The sequence below is a fragment of the Tenrec ecaudatus genome, chromosome 15, assembly GCF_050624435.1.
Source record: "Tenrec ecaudatus isolate mTenEca1 chromosome 15, mTenEca1.hap1, whole genome shotgun sequence".
NCBI lineage: Eukaryota > Metazoa > Chordata > Mammalia > Afrosoricida > Tenrecidae > Tenrec > Tenrec ecaudatus.
This window is the reverse complement of record NC_134544.1, coordinates 95,515,204-95,538,093: the sequence shown is the minus strand read 5'-3', so window position 1 is coordinate 95,538,093 and position 22,890 is coordinate 95,515,204. Positions and strand designations below refer to the sequence as shown.

The 22,890-nt window shown below is 41.5% G+C and overlaps 1 pseudogene; it reads left to right on the top strand.

Annotated features, from left to right (window-relative positions):
- The first annotated feature begins 1,214 nt into the window (after positions 1 to 1,214).
- On the top strand, positions 1,215 to 20,861 carry LOC142427612 (COMM domain-containing protein 2 pseudogene; annotated as a pseudogene).
- Positions 20,862 to 22,890: the final 2,029 nt, after the last annotated feature.

The window sequence follows — 22,890 nt, the reverse complement described above, 5'->3', positions numbered from 1 at the left end:
TGACTCAGAAGTCTCTGGGATCCCCTGATTGCAGGGTGGTGAAGGTGGTGGCCTCATTTAAGTAACAAACCACAACAGGCATTTGCCTATGAGTGTTCCTGGCTGTGATACGAGTGAGGGACTATGAACAGTGTGCTAATGCGCAGGCACCACAGCTCCACCAGAAAGTGTCTCCAGAGCTGGTTGTTGAAACAAGTTGGGTGACAGAGATGGGAGTGATGTGACCCACAGGCATGCCTTGAATTAGTAGGCTCCATAGAGTCCAGTATTTTCAATTAGAAAATTATATGTTTGGTAAAGTGGAGGGGCAGTGAAAAAAAAGAATCCCTCTCCTAAATGGATTAAAAAAGTGACGGCAACAATGGGTTCATTCTAAATTGTGAGGATGGCACAGGAGAGTGCAGTGCTTTGTTCTGTTGTGTGCTCGGTTCCTGTCGGGTAGGGCTGACTCAATGACAGCTAACATGACAACAGCCTTAGAAGCCACGAGTATACACTAAACACAAGCGTTTTTATTTTAATTAAAAAGGGAAGAGGTTTCTTAAAAGTTAAAAAAAAAAAAAAAAACTCAGAACAGACAAAAGTGTCAACAAGATCACTGAGGAATTCCTACCCCTCATTTTTTTTTTACATTTTATTAGAGGCTCATATAACTCTTGTCACAATCCATACCTACCCCTCATTTTATCGTTCTTTTGGAGGTGAGCTGGAGGGAATTCTGTAAGGTCCACACAGCATGCCATATGGCAGAGTACTATCACGAATGTGGACTCTAGTATAAGAGAAACACACTCAATTTTGCGTGGCCTTTTGTCTTTCAAGGAAGTGAAAATCATCTAGTTCTCTACACTGAGAGCTCAGCTGGAAGATCACAGAGGATCCAACAGAGCAAGGCATTGATGACAGTTGAGTGGGTTTCAGACTACTTTGAAGGTCTATAATCGATTGAATGAAAATAAAATTTCATGAGATAGATGAAAACTAAAAATAAAATTTCATGAGAGAGGATGAATAAACACCTTTTTACTGTTCTGTTGTTTAAATTCAAGTTATTGGGTTCAAACGTAACAATAGGGGCCCCAAGGAGGCTGAAGCTAAGGCTCAGAGGAAACACAGCAAGAAATGCCAGTGCAGCAGCAAGGAGACCTGACTCCGTGTGTGTGTACAAGGTGCTCAAGTAGGTCCACCTGGACTCCAGCATCTCGTCCAGGGCCATGGGCACCGTGAACTTGCTGCTCAACAACCCACTGGAGCGCATCACCTGCCAGGCATCTCAACTGGCACATTCCAAACAGCACTCCACCATCATCACTGCCCAGCACATCCAGGGGGTCGTGCACCGACTGCTGCCTGGCCAACTGGCCAAGAATGTAGTGGCCAAAGGCCACCAGCTCCAAATAAACTGTCCTTCAGCCACATAGTACTCAAAACCCACTTCTGTTTTCATGCCACAGAAAGGTCGAAAAATTTGGCACTATCTAGTTTTGGGTTTGTTTGTTTCAGTTTGGTTGTTTGACTCTTTGGCACACAGTTTATTTAGTTAGTTTTTGTGATGGAGATCTTTTCTTTTTGAACACATTTTGGGGCACTTGATCCATACATTCCACAATTGAACAGTTCAAACAAAAATTGTACAATCATTAGAATTATTTCATACCATTGTCTTCTTTCCCACCACGATTAAATCGCCTTTCAAATGACCTGTGTAGTCACCTTCTGTTCTAGTGCTCAGTTCCCTCCTTCCCTCATTCTTTACTCCCCAAATCCCCTCCTCCTCCCCAACTCAGCAACCCCATCCCCACCCCACAGCTGACATGCCTATAAGCCCTCCCATCATTTCTTATCTGTAGGCATCCACTCCTTCGGTGCTCCACCAACTGATAAACCCAACAGAAACTAACGAAAAGAAACAGTGTGGGAAGGATAAAACCATAGTAATGTACCGACAAAAATACAACCAGTAAAAATAGGGCCACCCTCAACATCTTAAAAGCCAGGAAAGACGTCTTTGTCATAATAGATCTTGCACCTAAAACAAACTCTGGTCGGGTCCAGAGGGAGGTCACAGAAGCAAGACCCCGGGGCTCACCTCTGAGATGAAGAGGTGCCAGGAATCTCAGGGAGGAGGCGGCGCGGTGTGGAAAGGAAACAATGGGGGGGGGGGTTAGGAGACCCGCAAAGCGACGAATCTGGGAACCCCGAAACCCAAAATCCCAGACTGGGATTTTCTCCTTTCTCCAACAGGGATTCCCACCATGAACCCCAAGCAACCCAAAAGCTGACAAATAGGACCGGCCTCGGGGACACCGCCCACCTCTGCCCATGAGCGGGGCGCAGGCAGCGGTTGGGGGGAGGAGACAAAGGGTCCTCGCAGACCGCTATGTGCAGCAGGGTCACCCTAAAATGGCCTACGCCCACACGCACGTCCCCGGAACCCCCTACCTGGGAGGGCTGGCAACAGGGTGCTCAGGCCGTGGGCGCTTCTCGGCACCACGTGCAGCATCCAGGTCAGCAGAATCTGCGATGTGAGCTGCAGTCCCGGCGAGGACACTGCCACTTCCGGCCCTGTCTGGGCATGACCCGGGGTGGGAGGAGCTTGCAGGGTCAGGGAGGAGTAGGGTCTCCGCCTTCACTTCCTCTCAAGGCAGCTCTTGTCCCGCCCATTTCTACCGCTGCACAAACCCCAGTGCCTGGCGAGGGATGGGCGGGGCCGGGCCGGGCGGGGCGCGGCGCCAAGGTGAGGAGGTCCAGCGCAAATGGGCTCAAGGCAGCACCCAGCGGTCGGAAACGATAGAGATCTACATTTGTTTTATGAAAAATAAAATTAACCAAATATGTAGAAACTATCAACTAATTAAATTACAACCACATGCAAGTAAAATTTTGCAGAAGATAATTTAATAATGATTGCAGCAGTACATCAACAAGGAGCCTCCAGAAATGCAGTGTGGATTCACAAGAGAATGTGAAACAAGATATCATTGCTGACATCAGGTGGGTATTGACTGAAAGCTACCAGTTTTATTGTTGGGTTTTGTTGACTACGCAAAAGCATTTGACTGTGTGGGTCTCTGACAGGTATACTTATGTCACTTAAATCTGTCATAGATTTATGTCAACTTGAAGGTGTATGAAAATATAGTGGTGGAATACAACCCGTCGATCAGGTCACAGCCTGGTGATGCCTCCTGGGGGGTGTGCCCTTCTAATAATTAGAGAAACTTGGAACGTCCCTCTCTGCCACTCCATCTTCCTGCCAGATAGAAGTCTGCCCCCCACACACACAGGGTGGCCCCACGTGGGCTGCTCAGCCTGAGAGCTATTTGTTTGATAAAGTGCTATCATGCCTTAGATCATTCACCTTCATGTCTTTTTATTCCTATCCTTAGTAATTAACATATCTAAAGTGCACAAGTATATGTATATAGTTCAATAAATTTTAGCTCTGTATACACATAAGTTTTCTATTGTTATGAAGAGTTACAGTTTTGGAAATTCACAGGGACAGTTCAACCTTGTCTCATAGGGTCACTATGAGACAAAACTGACTTGATGACAGTAATTCTTTTTTTGTGTACACATGTATGTATCATACAGTTCAGCACACCAAGTCCCCATGCATGTTTGAGCACTCTCCACAACCCCTCCCCATATTGATTATCTTCATCTGATAATGGTGTTATTCTGGGTTGCCTAGAGAAACAAATTCAGAGACTCATGTGTATAAGAGCTTTATGCAATGGAGATCCCCTCATAGAGGGGTTTAGGAGAGGAGACGGGTTAAATAGGGTGCGAGGTAGTACCGATGAAGAACACAGCTTTCCCCCAGATCCTGGATGCTTCCTCCCCCCAACTACCATGATCCGAATTCTACCTTGCAGGGCTGGATAGGGCAGAGGTTGTACACTGGTGCATATGGGAGCTGGAGACACAGGGAATCCAGGGTGGATGATACCTTCAGGACCAAGGGTGTGAGGGGCGATGCTGGGAGAATGGAGGGTGAGTGGGTTGGAAAGGGGGAACTGATTACAAGGATCCACGTGACCTCTTCCCTGGGAGAGGGACAGCAGAGAAGGGGGCGAGGGGAGACTCCGGATAGGGCAAGATATGACAAAATAACGATGTATATATTACCAAGGGCACATGAGGGAGGGGGGAGAGGGGAGGGAGCTGAAAAAAAAGAGGACCTGATGCAATGGGCTTAAGTGGAGAGCAAATGCTTTGAGAATGATTGGGGCAGGGAATGTATGGGTGTGCTTTATACAATTGATGTATGTATATGTATGGATTGTGATAAGAGTTGTATGAGCCCCTAATAAATTGTTTAAAAAAAGAGCTTTATGTACTGTACAATTTGTATATTAAGAAAACATTCCAGCCCCATGCAAATGAAGACCATAAGTCCGATATTAGCCCGTATGTCCAGTAGCAGACTGTAAATTCCTCTTTAGACTCATGCAAAGCATGGAATGACGCTGAGTGCAAGAAGATTACAGGCCAGTGGGTTGAAAGTCTCCGAGATCCATGTCAGTGGAAGCATCTCAACGCTGGCACATGGCTCCTCCAGCTCCCGGACTCTACAGTAGGTCCATATGTCCTGTCAGTAGGAAAGTCTAGCAGGAATTGGGTGTGTGCCCCACTTCCAGTGAGCTATTTATCTCTAGCTCCTCCAAATGAGGTCATCAAGCTGCGACCCTTCACTCTTTAAGAGTCTCAAGTTGACATCAGATTAGGTAACTACCACACGCATTAATCAAGCTCAAGGTGGAGTTACCTCACCTTACCACCTGTGGCAATGACAAGGTCACAGTCCATGTATGAATGATCTATACAAGCATCCCCAGCTGTCCACACCATAGTATCCCTTTTACCTTGTGAACAGAAGACAAAACAGTAACAAAGCTAGAAAAACTAACCCAGCAAGTTGAAACATGAGTGCTAGTTCTTCAAACACCTGTGAGTAGAGCTCAGGGTGAGATCAACACAAACATCTCATTCAGAAGGGGCAAGTCTGCAGGGTGCACAGGATGGTTGAAACATACGAACCAACCCAGTCGAAGTAGCAGAGGGCAAGATCGTTATTGATAGTTCACTGAACTTGGAGTTATTCCCAGAAAGCAAGTATTAACATAGATTTATTTCCTATTTATTTCTGGAGTTTTCTTAACTTTTAACCAATAAGCTTTCATTACAACTTTATTAAGACATCATGCTTCCACCAGTAGACTGTTGTTAGCTTTCATTGAACGGGTTGCGAATCATAGAGACTCTACGTACAATAGAATGAAACAGTGCCTTGTCCTGCACCATCCTCAGTCTTTACAATGTCTGATACCATTGTTATAGTCACAGGGTTCGTCCACCTTGGTGACCCTGTACTTCAACATCTATGAGGTCCTTTTCCCAAGAATAGTCCCTCCTGATATTGTGTCCAAAGTCTGTGTGAAAGAACCTTGTCTCTTAACTCCCAATGAGAATTCTGGTTGTCCTGTTTCTGCAACAAGTCTTTTTGAAGATATTATTATTATTTATTTTAAGAGGGACACCACTAACTTCCCTTTCAATCTCTCCATTCAGGAACATTATTACTTAACATGATCACTGTTTTTTATCCATCTTAACATACAGTTTGGTGGCACTTTTGAAGACATCAGAGAAGACCACATTTTATTTAGTCTGTTAATCCAAAGATGACAAATCTGGGATGATTTCCACGTTCAGCCCCTTCGAACGCCTTGTGAATAATTGCCAGCCTGCCTTTAGGAACACAAGTAAGGGATGATTCTGGTAGTATATATATTGAGCTTGTATTCAGTTAGTTTAACTAGTAAAATTCGGAATCATGAAAGTTCATCATGTGCTTCAGTATTCCCAATATTTATTCAATTCATGCTTGTCTCATTCATATGCAATCCTTTTATGAATATCCTCTGTGAGGCCTTTGTATGAATTTGTGTAAGTATGTTTTGCAGGATAGAATCAATGGATGTTGGTTTCAGCATATTGTGTTTGTTAGTCCAGGTAGATTAGAGAAACAAATTCATAGACACACATATGTGTATAAGAAAAAGCTTTATATACAAAACTAATTGGGTATTAAAGAAACATTCCAGCCCAGTCCAGATCAAGTCCATACACCCAATATTAACCCAGATGTACAATACTAGTCCATAAATTTTTCATTACACTCATGCAGCTTAGCAATAATGCTGAATACAGGAAGCTCACAAGCCAGTGGGTGGAAAGTCTTATGGATCCAGTGGCGGTAGAAGCACCTCGGTGCTGGCAAGGGTCTCTACATGGCTCCTACATCTCCCAGGCCTCTGGCTCCATCAGCCTCTCTCCAAGGGGCTTTTCAAAAGTGAAGTCTAGCAGGAAGTGTGTGTGTTCCACCCCCAGTGAGCTATTTATCTCTTTAGTGCCTACAAATGAGGTCATGAAGCTGCGACCTGATTGACAGGCTAACCTCCACCCCTTCACTCTTAAGTCTAAAATTGACAACAGATTATGTAACTACCACATTGAGTGTGCTTTTTTGGGTTAGGTCTGTTTATTCATTTCCAACTTGTAACAACCCTGTATACAAAAGAACAAAAATAATGTACATTATTGAGCCATCTTCAATATAATTCCTAAGTTTGAGCCCATTATTGAAGCTACTGTGTCAGTTCATCTCCTCATGGGCCTTACTCTATTTGACTGTCCTCTACTTTGCCAAGGATGATACCCTTTTCCAAGTACTGGTCTCTCTTGATATCATGTTAAAAAAAATGTGAGAGGAAGTACCATCATCTTGTTTCTAAGGAATATTCTGGATGTACTATTCCAAGAAAGATTTGCTTGTTCCTTTAGCCAAACCAAAACCACTAGCATTAAGTCAGTGCTGACTCATAGCGACCGCCCTGTGCGTTTCCAGGACTGTAAAGGTTTACAGGAGTAGAAAGCCCAGTCTTTCTCCTGAAGAGCGTCTGCTGCTGGTGGTTCATCAGTTAACCTTTACTCTGCGATCCTCATGGTTGGTTCCTTTGACAGTCCATGGTAATTCCAATATTCCTCAATAGCACCACAATTCACATGCAATGATTCTTTACTATTCTTTACTCAATGCTCAACTTTCACAAGCACATGAAGCAATTGAAAATACCATCACTTGAGTTAAACTTGGTATGACGACATATGGCAGTACATTTGATTTAAGTAAAGACATGGTTACCCAATTTAGCAATATTTTTGGTCATTTGTATGTTGTCTGGCCACACTAGAACATTCCATTGTTTAAATATAGACTAATGTAGGTGTCATGAATCAGAAGAGATATGGCCCTGGTTTGTGGTGAATATTTTCATTTCTTATCTATTTACATAGCCATTTATCCTCCTTTCTGTTTGGCTGTTTGTTTCTCTCTCTAGTGATGTCTCTACCTATCACTGGGAATAAAAATGTCCTCGATCTGTGGCTGCATATACCTCCCAGAACAGACTACACTCTTGTGTGGATTAAGAGAACGGGGCAGTGGATAAAGAGAAGACTTCAGAAAAACTCTGGATTATCCTAAAGGCACTGCCAGCAGCATTGAGTGGGAGGAGCACACCCAGGGTCCTCACTTCATCCTGTCCACCTTGATGAACAAATGCGCCTCCAACATGCGAATTCCTCTTTGGCAGCCAGATGAAGCCACAGCACACATATGCTTAACAATGCGCAGTCCTCATCAGCCCGGAGAGCATTTTTTGGGTGTCATGAATCTTATCCACAAGAACATGAAGCATGTGCGGATTTTCCTCGTTCTAGTGGCAACTCTGGGTGGTGAGTGCTTCTGGGATTCCAACATCAAGTCTGTGGATGCAGCATCTGAGCACATGACTCACGGTGTTTCTCTTTATCCCCAGGTGTCCTGGCCCAGGTGCAGCTACAAGAGTCAGGCTCTGGACTGGTGAAGCCCTCACAGACCCGGTCTCTCACCTGTGCTGTCTCTGGATTCTTTTTAACTGGCTATTATGTGCACTGGATTGGCCAGGCTCCAGGAAAGGTCCTGGGGTGGGGCAGGGTTTTAGCTTATGATGGGAAAACATACTATATATAATCCGTCTCTCCAGTCAAGAGTCAGCATCACCAAGAACACCTCCAAGAGCCAAGTTTATTTAAAACTGAGCTCTGTGAATCCCGAGAACACAGCCATGTATTACTGTGCTAGAGACACAGTAATGGGAAGTCAGTGTGAGCCCAGGCACAAACCTCCCTGCATCAGGCCATGGTTCCAGACCACGCAAGAGAGGAGTCAGGGATGCTTTCCGCTCAGAAGCTGCAGTTTCCCCCACATTTTCAGCACATCTCTAGGGATTATCATGTATACACTCTGGGGAAACTTCATGCATCTGAATGTCTTCTTTTCATTGGAATGGGCTTTGTCTGTCTTTGACCATATATACAACAGAGTTCACAGTTATATGTCTTGATAAGATATGTCTGCAATTGACTGTACTAACTAGTATTTGTTGTCAAAGCCAGAGACATTCCAAAACACCAGACACCACCAGAGTCTATGCCAACTTACAGTGATGCTATTGTGAGTTTCTGAGACTATAACTGTTTACAGGAGTAAAAAGCCATGGAACGTCTGGTTGTTTTAAACTGTGTACGTGCAGATCTCAGCCCAAAGCATAACTACTTTACACAAGAGGGATCCTTAAAGAAACTTTAATGCTGGAAAAATCTCTCTTGTGAGTCCCAATTTTTCTCTAAGCAATCGGATGTATTCATTCATATATGCTCACACATGTATATTTATGCAATAATTTTAACTTACAGTGACCTGGATAATATTGTATGTGTTGATAGTCTTAGGTATGCTTGAATTGGCTTCAACTCACAGAGATCCTATGTGCAACACAATGAAATGCTGCCCGGACGTGCACTATGCGCACAATCATTCCTCTGTTTGGACTGATCACTGCAGCCATTGTGATAATCATCTCATTGATAGTCTCTCTCGTTTTCATTGACATTTTACTTCACCAAGCACAAGATCATTCTCCAGGGACTAGTTCCTCCTGATGACATGACCAAATGAGTGCAATGAAGTCTTGCTCGAATGCTTCCAAGAAATATTCAAGATGTTGGACAACAGAAAAGTGGATAAAGGGAGATGTCAGTGTAAAATATAACAAAATAATCTACAAATTATTAAGGGTTCATGACGGAGGGCGGGAGCAGGGTTGGAGGGAAAAAAATGAGGAGCTGATACCAAGGGCTCAAGTAGAAAGCAATGATCAAGACAGTGTGTTCTGTTACAAATTTCCCGTTGTTGTGTTTCCCCACATAAAACATCTCCCCTTTCCCCCGGCATTGTTATCCGACCTGAGAAGAACCTTGTGTTTTGATTTGTTGTTGTTTTGTTTTTGATGCTGTTAAATGCCAGAGTGCATTCCAATTCTACGTGAGTCAATGGACAACAGAACTAAAGAATGCCTAGTTCAGCACCACAATCACAAGGACTCTTTTTGAGCCCATCGTTACAGCCACCGTGTCAGTCCAGCTCATGATGTAGCTTCTTCTTCACTGATCCCCTACTTTATCATGGAGGAGGTCTTTCTCAAGGGACTGGGAGGGATCATGATAATGTTGCATGAAACAAAGTCTCACTCTCCTTGATTCTAAGGAACTCTCTGGCTGTATTTCACTCGAAACAGATGTTTCTTTTATTGAAAGCCTGTCCACGGTACTTTCATCATTCTTTTTAACACCATAAGTCAAAGGTCATCATTTTTATGGCCTTCCTTATTCATATAATAATATTTAAAATTTTAACTTGGCTTCTAAAAGGGACATTTAAGAAGTCCTGTAATATGATCCTGTTGGTGCAGATATAAAAAGGGCTATGGTGGTGCTGTGGGATAAGATTTGTTTGCTCACTACAAGGTCAGGGATTCAAACCAGCCAACGGTTCCCCGAGTAAGATGACATTGTTTATTGCTGTAAATAATTACAGTCAGAGAAAGCCTAATGAGTACTTCTTAGTCCTCTAAGGTTCCTATGAGGCAGAAAAGATGAAATCACAGTGGTTTGGTTTTAGAGAAAGAGCTTGTTCGTTTCCTAGCTCAGCTGCTTGCTCTATTGGTTTTCCCTCGATGCAGAAGAATGTCTGGGGTGCTTATAGCGCTCAGACCTCAGAAAGAATGAATTAATGCATACATTAGTGGATGCATATGTTCAAACCAAATAATAATGCTGCACTGGAACTCATAATTTTCTAATTGCAAATGTGGACTCTATGGAGCCTACTAATTCAAGGTATGCCTGTGGGTCACATCACTCCCATCTCTGTCACCCAACTTGTTTCAACAACCAGCTCTGGAGACACTTTCTGGTGGAGCTGTGGTGCCTGCGCATTAGCAAACTGTTCATAGTCCCTCACTCGTATCACAGCCAGGAACACTCATAGGCAAATGCCTGTTGTGGTTTGTTACTTAAATGAGGCCACCACCTTCACCACCCTGCAATCAGGGGATCCCAGAGACTTCTGAGTCAGTCTTTGATACAGAAATGTCTACCTCCTTTCTACTCCTCCTGGTGTAGCTGGGTCTCCCATCAGGTCAGAGACCGGCAGATGCAGGTGGCCACAGCAGATTCAAAGACCCATGGATCCTTTAATGCTTGTTGTGACCTTGCTTATCCTGGGTCTATTTGATTTCTCTTTTTAAACTTGATAATTTCCATGTCCTTAACGATGGATGCTGGAATCTTGTTCAGAATTGCATTGTCATTACACATCGCTTAGAGCAGTGGTTCTCAACCTGCCTAATGCCGCAAACCTTTAACACAGTTCAACTTGTTTTAGTTACTAGTTCATAACTGTAATTTTACTACTGTTATGAATCATGAGATCCCTGTGAAAGGGTTGTTCGACCCCCAAAAGGCTTGTGACTCACAAGTTAAGAACCACTGTTGTAGACCACATTAACCGAAATAATTTTATTTCATAATTTTAATTTAAATCAGTAACTTTTAATATAACTTTCAATTTATCTCGTGACTTTCAGGAAACACTCAGGGATCATGTTGGGTGGAATCTCAGTCCAAAGGAGAGATTCAGGTTCTAGATCAAGGTCCTGGCCCTCAGCCTGTATGCATTCCTAGATTACAGCCAGGACAGCATGCCAGACTTAAGACAAAGCCATCTTGGGAGAAAAGGCTCCATTCATCTGTAGAGATTTTCAATCAGGCACTAGATAAGATCAGAAAAACCAAACAATAACATAGTAGTTAGAATTTTATCCTGTAAACTTTTATTCTTGTTTGCCAATTAACAGAACACAACTGCATCCAATTGGATTGTATTATCCTTGGAATCATATTTTCTGCCATCATTTCCACATTTCAGAATATTGGGAGGTTTAGTGCACCTTGAGGATGACTGACCAAATCTAACTCCAAGCAGCATTTATGACTGTTCTATGCAGGTTCACAGGGAATCAGAAATAACTACAGGACCCTAACAATTACAAAGGATCATCAAAACATTATTTGCTATGTTTGAGACTGTTATTGCAGTCACTGTATCAATGCACCTCCTTGAGGGCTTGAGAGAAGGAAATGTCTCCTCCATGGTCATTTCAGTCAACACATCATATCTTCAGAATATCAAACTGTAGTCTGAGGACACGGTCACCTATGACTATGCAAGAAACAATGAAAACTCACATCCTGAAAATGCCAGACACCCAGGACAAAGTGAATGACTTTGACAATTCATTTGCTGTCCTTTTTTCCTCTTCTTTCACTTAGTGGTTAAAGCTTTGTGAAAAAAAGCTTTTATTTCCTGAAAATAGTTTCAGTTTTGGGCTGTTAAATCAGCTCCACAAAATTGGAGGAAACATTCTCTAGGACTCAAATCATACAATTATGCCATAAACAAAATCAAAGTCAATTCTAACACATAGGAACATTGTAGACTCTGGATTGTACATTTTTTTGGAGGTAGACCCTTTAATCATGCTTCCCAGATGCTGGATTTCAGGTGGTCAATGCCCTACCCACCGTGAACCCAGGGTTTCTATATGCTCATAACAATTTAACAAAACAAAACCAATCTAGAACTGTTTTGGATTCCATGGAGGTGATTCTGATTCACTGTGTCCCGTTGTGCACAGAGTAGAATTGCATTCCCATTTGAAAGGCTAAGACCTTTGAGAACAAACTCACTATACCTTTTGATAGCCGGGCACCATAAGCTTTGTTCACATTTGCTTATGCACCTGCTTTGTCTTCAGCTATTGTGTCAGGAAGGCGAGCATCATGGAATGCCAGTTTAATAGAAGAAAGTATTCTTTCATTGAGGGAGTGCTTGAGTGGAGGCCCAATGTCTATCTGGTACCTTAATACTAAACCTATCCATATATGTACACAGATCTATCTCCACATACTCATACATATATTTACATACATACATGCCTTTATTTAGACCTCTCCATATGCCATTTACCTCCTAGCTCCTTCCTCTATTTCCTTTTGCTTTCCTCTTATTCAACGATCATATTCAGCCTTCATTTTGGTTTCAGTAATTCTTCTCTGTTACAGTACCCTTGGTCATGCCCTACCAGGCCTCCTACACCCTCTTCACCACCGATTTGGATCACTTGTTCCCTTCTCCCTGAGTTTGTTAACACCACTTTCTTTCCCCCAACCTCCCCCTCTCCCATGTCCCCCTGGAACTGTCAGTCCCATTTGCTCCTCCAAACCAAAAAAATCTTGTCATTGTGAATGAGGGGGAGTGCAGAATGGGGACCCATAGCCCACTTGTAGGCAATTGGACATCCATCCCCTTAGAGAAGGGTCGCGGGGAGATCAGCCAGTCATGGTGCAGTGTAGTAAAAATGAAACATACAACTTTCCTCTAGTTCCTAAATGCTTCCTCCCCACCCACTATCATGACCACTATTCTACCTTACAAATCTGGCTAGACCAAAAGATATACACTGGTACAGGTAGGAACTGGAAACACAGGGAATCCAGGGTGGAAGATTCCTTCAGGACCAGTGGTAAGAGCGGCAATACCAGGAGGGTGGAGGGTGGCAGGGGTGAGGGTGGGAATGGGGATCGATTACAAGGATCTACATATAACCTCCTCCCTGGGGTAGGGACAACAGAAAAGTGGGTGGAGACATCGGACTGTGTAATAAATGACAAAATAATAATTTATAAATTGTCAAGGGTTCATGAGGAAGGGGGAGTCCAGAGTGAGGGGTAAAATGAGGAACTGATGCCAGGGGCTTAAGTGAAGAGCAAATGCTTTGAGAATGATGAGGGAAATGAATGTACAAATGTGCTTTACATAATTGATGTAAAGAACTTCTCTTAAGCTTGACTCATGCCCCATTTTAGAATTTTTAAAATGCTGTTCTGGCCTCTTTCATCACTAAAGTATGTAACCTCTTTGTCTACCACACCCAGTTTTGCGCCATCGCAATGTTTTATTATTCAAATGTCAATATCTTCCTGTTCTCAGAATGTGCACATTTTCCATACCCCATTCCACCCTGCCTCACAAAGTTAAAAAGATTACGCTTATCTTAGCTTCTGTAAACTGCTTGCTGAAAGGAATGTGGAATCCCCCAACCTTCCCTACATACACACTGAAAGCTTTATAATAGCTTCAACCACTCCTAATTGCCAAACCAACAGCGGTTTTTGCCCTTATAAACTCACCTGAATATAATTTTCAGCTTTGAGTAATTTAGCCGAGATTTGAATCCTCCCAAAGGCCACCAGCTATAATAAAGACTCCCAATTTGGACATAAATAAAAATTGCATTACTAATGCACATTAGAAGACTACATGAGAAAAGTAAAATGAGAGCCCGTGGACAGGGAAATTTTTTTTTTAATCAATGGCACATCAGCCAAAGGGACAATTACAAATACATACAGAACTCTATATCTCAATAAGAAAATAACAAGAAACCAAATAAAAAAATGGGGAAAAGATATGAAAAAAATTGAAGTACAAATGATTAATAATGATAAGCAAATGAAGTTCACATGATTAACTTCACCAAAAATGAAATACAGATGGTTAACAAACATATAAAAAATGCTCATGCTCACTAGCCTTCAGATGCAAATTCAAACCACAATGAGATAGTACTTAACCCCTGCAATGCAAGCCCAAAACAAAGAAGCAAAACAACAAATGCTGGAGAGGATATGGAGGGATTGGGATTCATATATACTGGCGGTGGACTTAGAGATACATACAGCCACTGTGGAAATCAATGTGGCACTACTTAAAATAACCAAAGCTTGAAGTCCCATTTGATCCAACAATACCACAATTAGACACCATGGAATTCATACACAAAGCAATATATTTTTAAAAACAACATACTAAAACAGAGGTAAAGCTCAGTTGAAAATAAGAGGAATGTTTAAAACTGCAAGATTTAAAATGGGTGAAAAAGGTTCTCAAAAGATAAAGGGTCATATTTTAACTTAACTGCATCTGAATAATCCACCTTCCAAAGAATTCTGCATGGGAGCAAGGCCATTCACATTCCTGTTCTATGGTCACAGTATTTCTCCAGTTAATGTAGTTAATATGGGTCAAAGGAATGATCAAATGTAAAATGAAATATTGGTCTTGGTATCAAGGTACATATGCACACAGGATGAGTCTATCAGGCTTTCCCAGTAGCTGTATTCATGATTTCCTGCAGGATTTACATTGCAGTCATACACTGTGACAGACATTTTGTTCAGCCCTTCTGTCCAATCACTGCGTCAGTTTATCCTATGAGCTTTGGGGAACATCAAAGAAAATATAATTGGATACTGCAGTAACTGCCAATCACTAAATGCATACGCACTGCCACATACCCTGTATTCATATGGTTTCTCTGCTGTACAAATCCTCTATTGTCACATGACTCCTTTCGGGGTAAAGGCCAGCCAATCAGAACTACATTCGTTAACATCCCAATGTAGTCTAGTGACACACGGAGAGAAACCAAAGAGGGTATTTGCAAAGTCACTATATTGCCAGAGCTTTCCTTCTTATTGAGATCACTGGTATGAGATGTCACATGACTTCCTGTAGTTTCCTATCTTGAGTGAATTTTGTATGTTTTCAGTTTTGTGTGTTTCTGTGAAGAAAACTTAGAAGCACAGGTAAAAGTTTTACCCACATTCAATGCAGTTTCATGGTAACTATCCTACCTGAAATCATTGATGAGACATAAGTGTTTAAATTTTTTTAATGTTTTTTTTATGATTTAAAACTTAACAGAGTAAATTGGTTTTCTATTCAACAGTTCATACATTGATTGCAGTCCCCAAGATACACCAGCTTTCTTCCCACTTCTGCCCACTCCCTGTGTTTTTATACTATTCATCCTTCTGTCATGTTTCTTCTAGCTTTTATAAGTTTTTAGCCATAAGCAAATGCTGTTCCTTTGATTTTGTATGGTTGATTTTCCAGGGAGTGTATGTTATTCTTCCCCTCCAAGTCTATATATAGTTGGGCTGAAAGCTGAGTCAGAGGAGTGAGTACAGGTCCAACAGTGAAACATCGCTAAAGGCCACAATCTGTAGATTCCAAGTTTCCAGCAGACCAGTAAGCCTGATCTATTTTATGGTTTTGGTTTGTTCCACTTTCTTCCCCACTCGACACAGGACTCTCTTTTGTGACCCTTTTCAGTGTAATTAGCACTGGAAGCCGAGCACCATCTAGTTCTTCTGGTCTCACGGTTGTGGAGTCTGAGGTTCACTGTGTTCCATTCATCCTTTGGAATAATTGTCCCCATACATCTTCTATTCTCTTTATTCTTATTTTATGGTACTTCTGTGCTGTCTCTGGTGGCTAACAAAGAGCATGCAGGTAGGGCAGGTACAAGTGTCATCTGGGTGGGCACTCTACTGCGTGATATAGCTGTGGATCCAGAAACACTAGGTTCTGTTCTCTTTCGGGTACTGAAAACTGGAAGAGCAATGAGGTACCTATGCACTCTGTGGAAGTCTGGAGGGTCTTCTCCCCACAAGGGTGGTCATGCCAATAGAGAGACAGCAATGCAGAACATGGATCCCCATATGGTCACAATTGTCTGTTCCCACGCTTGGCCCAGGCCAAACTCTAGCACCTCATCCTCTCTTTTGAAAGTTTTGTTACACTAACTCCAATGAAAGGTTTTCTTCTTGGAAACTGTCTAATGTTTAAGGAAACCTGACTTCCACATATAAGATTTTTTACATTTAACTCATGCAAAGAGCTTCTTTTCTTTGTGAAATCTCTGGTGTACTGTAAGGCATCACGTCTGGCTGAAAGCTTTACCACACTCAACACCTATTAAGGTTTTTCTCCACAAAGAATTCATAGATGAGTTATGAGATGTGCTTTCTGAATGAAGCCTTTGACACATTCACTACAAACAGGGTCTCTCTCTCTGCATGGTGAGTTTTCTGATGAACGATGAGCTTATTCTTCCTGAAAAAGGCTTCCCACATTCACCACATACATGGGGTTTAGCTTCTGTGTGAAGTTTCTGATATGCTATAAGCTATGTTTTCTGGCTGAAAGCTTTACCACACTCACCACATACATAGCGGTTTTCTCCTGTGAATTTGTAGCTGAGTTTTGAGATTTCCTTCCTGAATGAAGCTTTTGCCACATTCACTACACACATGGGGTTTCTCTCCAGTATGAGTTCCCTGATGAACACTGAGGTCCTTCTATCTGATAAAACCTTTTCCACATTCACCACATATGTACAGTTTCTATCGAGTATGAGTCTGCTGGTGAACAGTGAGAGAAATCATCCAGGTAAAAGCCTTTCCACATTCACCACACACATAGGGTTTCTCTAGTATGAGTTCACTGATGAACCGTGAGAGCAGTCTTCCTGATATAGCCTTTGCAATAGTCACCACATACATAGGGGTTCTCTTCAGTATGAAATCGTAGATGAGTTTTGAGGTGTGTTTTCCGGTTGAAACCTTTGCCACATTCACCACACACATAGGGTTTCTCTCCAGTATGAATTCGCTGATGAACAGTGAGAGAAGTCATCCAGGTAAAGGCTTTTCCACATTCACCACATATATGGGGTTTCTCTCTTGTATGAGTTAGTAGATGAGTTTTGAGATATGTTTTCCGAGTGAAGCCTTTTCCACATTCATCACACACATGGGGTTTCTCTCCAGTATGAGTTACTTGATGAGTTTTGAGCTGTTTTTTGAGAATGAAGCCTTTTCCACATTCATCACATACATGGGGTTTCTCGCCAGTGTGAATTCGTAGATGAGTTTTGAGATGTGTTTTCCAGTTGAAACCTTTGCCACATTCACCACATACATGGGGTTTCTCTCCAGTATGAGTTCACTGATGAACAGTGAGGTTTTTCTTCCCGATAAAAGCTTTTCCACATTCACCACATACATGGGGTTTCTCTCCTGTATGAGTTAGTAGATGAGTTTTGAGATTTGTTTTCCGAATGAAGCCTTTTCCACATTCACCACATACATGGGGTTTCCGCCCAGTATGAGTTCGCTGATGAACAGTGAGAGAAGTCTTCTTGATAAAGCCTTTTCCACATTCACCACACACATGGGGTTTCTCTCCAGTATGAGTTCACTGATGAACAGTGACCTCAATCTTCTTGAATGTTTGCCCACACTGAGTACATTCATAGGTCTTACCTAGTGTATCAGTGATCCGGTGCTCATAGAACACAGACTCCTCGATGAAGGTTGTCCCACATTTATCACCTGTGTGCGGTTTCTCAATTTCATCAGATTTCTGATGCTGATGGCATTGTGACTTCATGAGCCTAGATTGTTCACACTCAGGGAATTCCTTTTCAGTACAACATTGCTCTTGTTCAACATGGAGAAAAGTTTCCTCATCTTCACTGAGCACAACTGACTTCTGTATTTTATTGCTTCTATTCTGATTTAATTCCAGGATGATTAAATATGATTTTACGATTTTTTCATGTAAGCCAAACATCTCATCATTTTCCTTTGGAGGAAAATTATTTTTGTGCTGAGAAACAATACTTTCCAATGCATTAAATTTATAACACCGTTCTGTTCTGTCTATGCAACTTTCATATTGCGAGTGCTCAAGCAAATGATCATCATCTTTGTGGATTTCTGTAAAGCAAAAGAACATTGACTCTTTTCACCATCTTGATTGACAACAGATCTCTTAAAATATGCATTGATACAAAGTAGATCTTTAGTGACAACCCTTTTATATGAATAAAACACTATGCTTAATGTTTATTGCCCATTGGAGGTAACACAACAGTGCAAACAATCTAAATAGTTAACTTATTGTAGAAATCAGGTTGGCTATGAAAGTGATGAATGGACACAGATTTGGTATTTGCCTAAGAAGGAAGAAATTGAGACCAATAGACCACAGATGTGATAAGGCTTGCCAATTATTCAACTAAATAGACTGATACTGGCTCTTTTTAATTAGATAATCAAGTGGTTTATAAAGCTGAGATTGACAAATTAAAGAAGACTAAAATCATATTCATCATCAAAAAGTATATGGGAAGATCTTCCCTTAAGTGTAATTCTGTCAGCAGATGGTTAATATTCATATGCCTGCAAGTAAGACCAGTTACCAAAAGTGTTATTTAGATTTGTGCACCAACTGTTTAGCAAACAAAGTGTGGGGTCCAGTCCCAGAGTCAAAAGGCTCGTAGGAATAGCATGTGCAAGTAAGAAAGATAAAGCAGACAGCAAAAACGGGGTAGAGTGGCTTCATCTCCGATGCTGTAATAAGATAGTGAGGTCATTTACCAGTGAGTTTATATTGCAGCGAGGTGTGCGAGCCTCCAGAAAGCATGGACAACAGAACAGACAGATGTGAATGTGGGAATATGTTGAACTCTTTTAGAACGCTTCATGATAAGTATCAGGCTGTGGGAAACAAGATCAAGAAGAGATTGGAGGCAGACCAATTCTTTATTCTCAGAATTAAAGATAGAATTAAAGATTGCAAGGCCAGGTATCTGGTTGGAGGGAAGCATTCACATTTGTAAGTTGGAGAAGAGCCCCAATTACATTCTCCTAATTAAAAATCATCCCCACAATATCCTTTCATTACAGTGCTACCTTAATGATACCTCATGCAACACATGACTATTACCATCTGCGAGCAGCTTTAACTATAAGAGCAGATATGTTGTTATTGTTCTCCCTGCTCAGTGGATAGTTACTTCCCTCACTTGCCCTCAGCCTCAGCACTGGTCTTTAGTTGCTCACCCAATCACTTCAGGGACCTTCAGGGTAAAGCCACTGCCTACCTTGTTAAGTAGGTAGGCATCACTGTGAGTAAGGAGTGGGGGCGGGGCTGCATGCCCTGACACTATAAAAATTGGTGAAAGAATACAAAGCCTTTTTATGTCTGCCCTTCAATTATACAACCATCCCTTAAGACCCATCCAGAGGGAATTTAAGAGACAAAGTGATAGTTGATTGCTTGAGTGATAGCAACAAAGGGAACCTGATTCCTTTTAAAGCTAGGCATCTTTTAGCTGAGTAGCAAGAAGTCAGGTCCCTGTAGGAGCTATATTCTAACATCTTACTGGAGAGCAGTTGTGGAGACCACTCTATCTGGAGATTGTGCATTTCAGCTCTAGCTTTATCCTTGGGGCTTGGAGGTTTTCTTCTAACACTAGTACTGGTCTCCCAAGCCATGAAGTCAGGAGTATAGAGGTAAGGTTGCTTACACTTTCATCCAGGTTCTGTTTTCCACGATAACGAAATTGAGGGTGGGAGAGGGAGGGAATACGGGCAGGTGATATCAAGGAATTCAAGAAGAAAATATTTTGAAACCATGGTAGTATCAATACAATTAACTAAATAAATATATATACATTAGAAAATTTTGCATACCTTTTGCAGCCTGACATTGATCAACCATACATACAATCATGTACACAGATGAATGTAAAATTTGGGAACAATATAAGTAATTGGAAAATGCAGCCTTAGTGACAGAAATGACACACAAGTTTACCGATAAAATTTTGAGACTAATGATGAATTCAAAGCAAATTTTTATTAAACAAAAGAAATGGAAACTATACATATGGATGAACAAACAAAAATCAAATCCACCATATCCATAGAAAGAAATGGTGGAGAAGCTCATTAGTCAAAACACACCCAAGGGTTAACTGTGGAACAGATCATCAATTGCTCAAATCCAAGTGGAAGTTAGGAAAAGTAGCTAGATCACAGAGCTGAGAGACTATGTAAAGAATAAACTTGAGGAATAAAAGACTGCTGACAGATCCAGCGCGCTGGCTTCCCTCACAGTGGTCACCGAGTTCGGGCGCATCGCGGTGGAATTCCTGCGGTGAGGGTCAAACCCCAAGATCGACGAAGGCGCCGCGAGGAAACTCAACGTGAGTAGGGACACCTTCCAGCATATTGTGGAAGGGTTAACATATCTCCTCAATGAGAGCTCGAAGCTCATGACTTCCGAACTGGATTTCCAGGACTCTGTGTTTGTTCTGGGATTCTCTGAAGAACTGAACAGATTGTTGCTTCAGCTTTACCTGGACAACCGAAAGGAGATCTGAACGATTCTGAGCGAATTGGCACCAAGGCTCCCCAGTTACCACAGCCTTGAATGGAGATTAGATGCACAGCTCGCAAGCAGAAGTCTCAGGCAACAGATTAAGTCATCAGTGACGATAAAGCTACACCTCATCAGAATAGAGATCAAACCACCAGAGTTCTGCAGACTGTACCAAGTGACCCTGTTCCATTTGGTGCAGCAGCTGGAACAAGCACTGGGAGAGATGAAAACAAAGCACTGTCGGAGGGTTGTCCGAAACATCAAGTAGCACCATCAAGCTGAAGACACGGATCCCTCTGCATCGTCGGGGAATTGGGGATGGCAGTAATTACTCTCCAGATTTTTTTTTAATTGTTGATGGTAATACATATCGATTAGATGAGATTTCTTTCTGTGCCAAGATACTGAGGACGTGGTAATGAACTAAAGTTCCTTTCCTGGTGCAAATTGTGTAAGATCCTTGACCAATTAAACTCTGTTTTGTATTTTAAATGTGTAAATAGGATTAAATCAAGTGGAAATGAATCTATACTGTTTATATCTTCTGTATATTTGAATGACTGTCCTGTTTTTGATACTTCTGTTGACTGGTTGATTTTCTTTATTATTTACATCCTCACTGACCAAAATTGAAAATAAATTCTGGGGATTTTTCTATTACTAAAAAAATAAAAAGACTGCTGAAAGAAGACTAATGACTGAGAAGAGATGAGATGTGGGACAACACGAAAGACATCTTACATATGAAAACCAAAAGGCTACTCAAAAGACAGAAGAAAGAGCAATATTGAATATACTATGCATTGTTTGAATAACAACAAAAAAAATCTGTTGGAACACACAGAAAAAAATGTTCTTTAGAAGCATCAAAAGTCATCTTTCGGGGTGGGCCTAAGGAAGGCACACTGCACAGTAAGGAATATATAGTAGATATGTGTTTAATGAAGAAACCAACAACTCAGGATGTTAAAATGTCCTTTCCACTTAAAAATTATCGGAGGAACAGAAATGTTTTTAAAATCTTACAAGTAGACACTATGCTCATACTTATGATCACACTTGCTCCAATCCTTTTATCTTTAGTAGTTTGAGTTATTAATTTTTGGATGGTGTGATATGTGTCTGCAGTGAATAAACCGAGCATTCAAAAATGTAAAAAAATAAAATAAAATCTTCCAAGTAGAACAAAATTGGAGGTAGAGAGCTAAAGTATATCCTAAGCTGATAACAATTTTCTTGTTAGAAAGGTGATTTTAAAGACCTGAAAATAACAGAAGCCATAAACGTGTTTCACCAACAGGAGCAAAATATGGAGAAACATGTCTGTTGAAGAATTCCAACAGAGAAGGCAATTTGACCATCTCTATAGGAAAATAGAAAGAATTTATTTCACCAGAATGAAGAAAACTTTAAAGAAACAGGAAAACAAATGAGAAAATGGACACTAAAACCTTTAGAGAAACTCCAAGGGGGAAGCTAAGGAAGCCCAAAGGAGACGGACTCATTCATGGTGGGAGTTCAAGAACCTAGACTGTGTTGTGAACAACAAAAGGGCAAGCCATTCTTACTCAGTAGGGGAGGAATGTGCTGTATTCCGAGGCCAGTTACAAAATCAGAGTTCTCTGTTTGGAGAGAGGCTGGCAAGATGGATTTTCATAGTAAGACAGAAGCATATAAAAAAGGGTAGGTTTTGAGAATCTTAAAGACAGAAAATTAGGGAAGCAAACAAACAGTACTATAAATCAAATAAATGGAAATCTAATCTCAAGAGCTACAGGAGTACTTCTCTCAACTTCTAGGAAAAGTGAGTTCTCCTATTCAAAGAAGTACACACTTTTATGCATTTTCCGACACCTGTCTTGGATGTGAGGCCTTCTACTACTTGAATCAACGCCCCCAGCCAATTCCCCTTAAGGTATTTTGACCATGCACCTGAAAAAAATCCCACTACAGCTTGTTTCTAATACCGACCACAGTTCTCTTGTTCCATTTGAGAGAACGTTTCTGGGGTGACAACTAGATAACCTGTTCATGAGAAATTACAGAATCTTAGACACAGCAAAATTAACCTAAAGTTTGTAAAGCGTGCAGAATACAGTATTTCTACGAAAAGCATGTTCAAGGGAACAAAGCAAAGGGTGTTCTCTCAAGCATAGGAGACCTTACCTACTAACTTAGAACCAGAGAATGCAACAAGAATCTCCCTCTTTGAGAACACCACAGACACTACAAAGATTTGAACACATAAGCTAGGAAAAGCCAATGACTTCAGAATTTTCCTCACCGATGGAAACCAG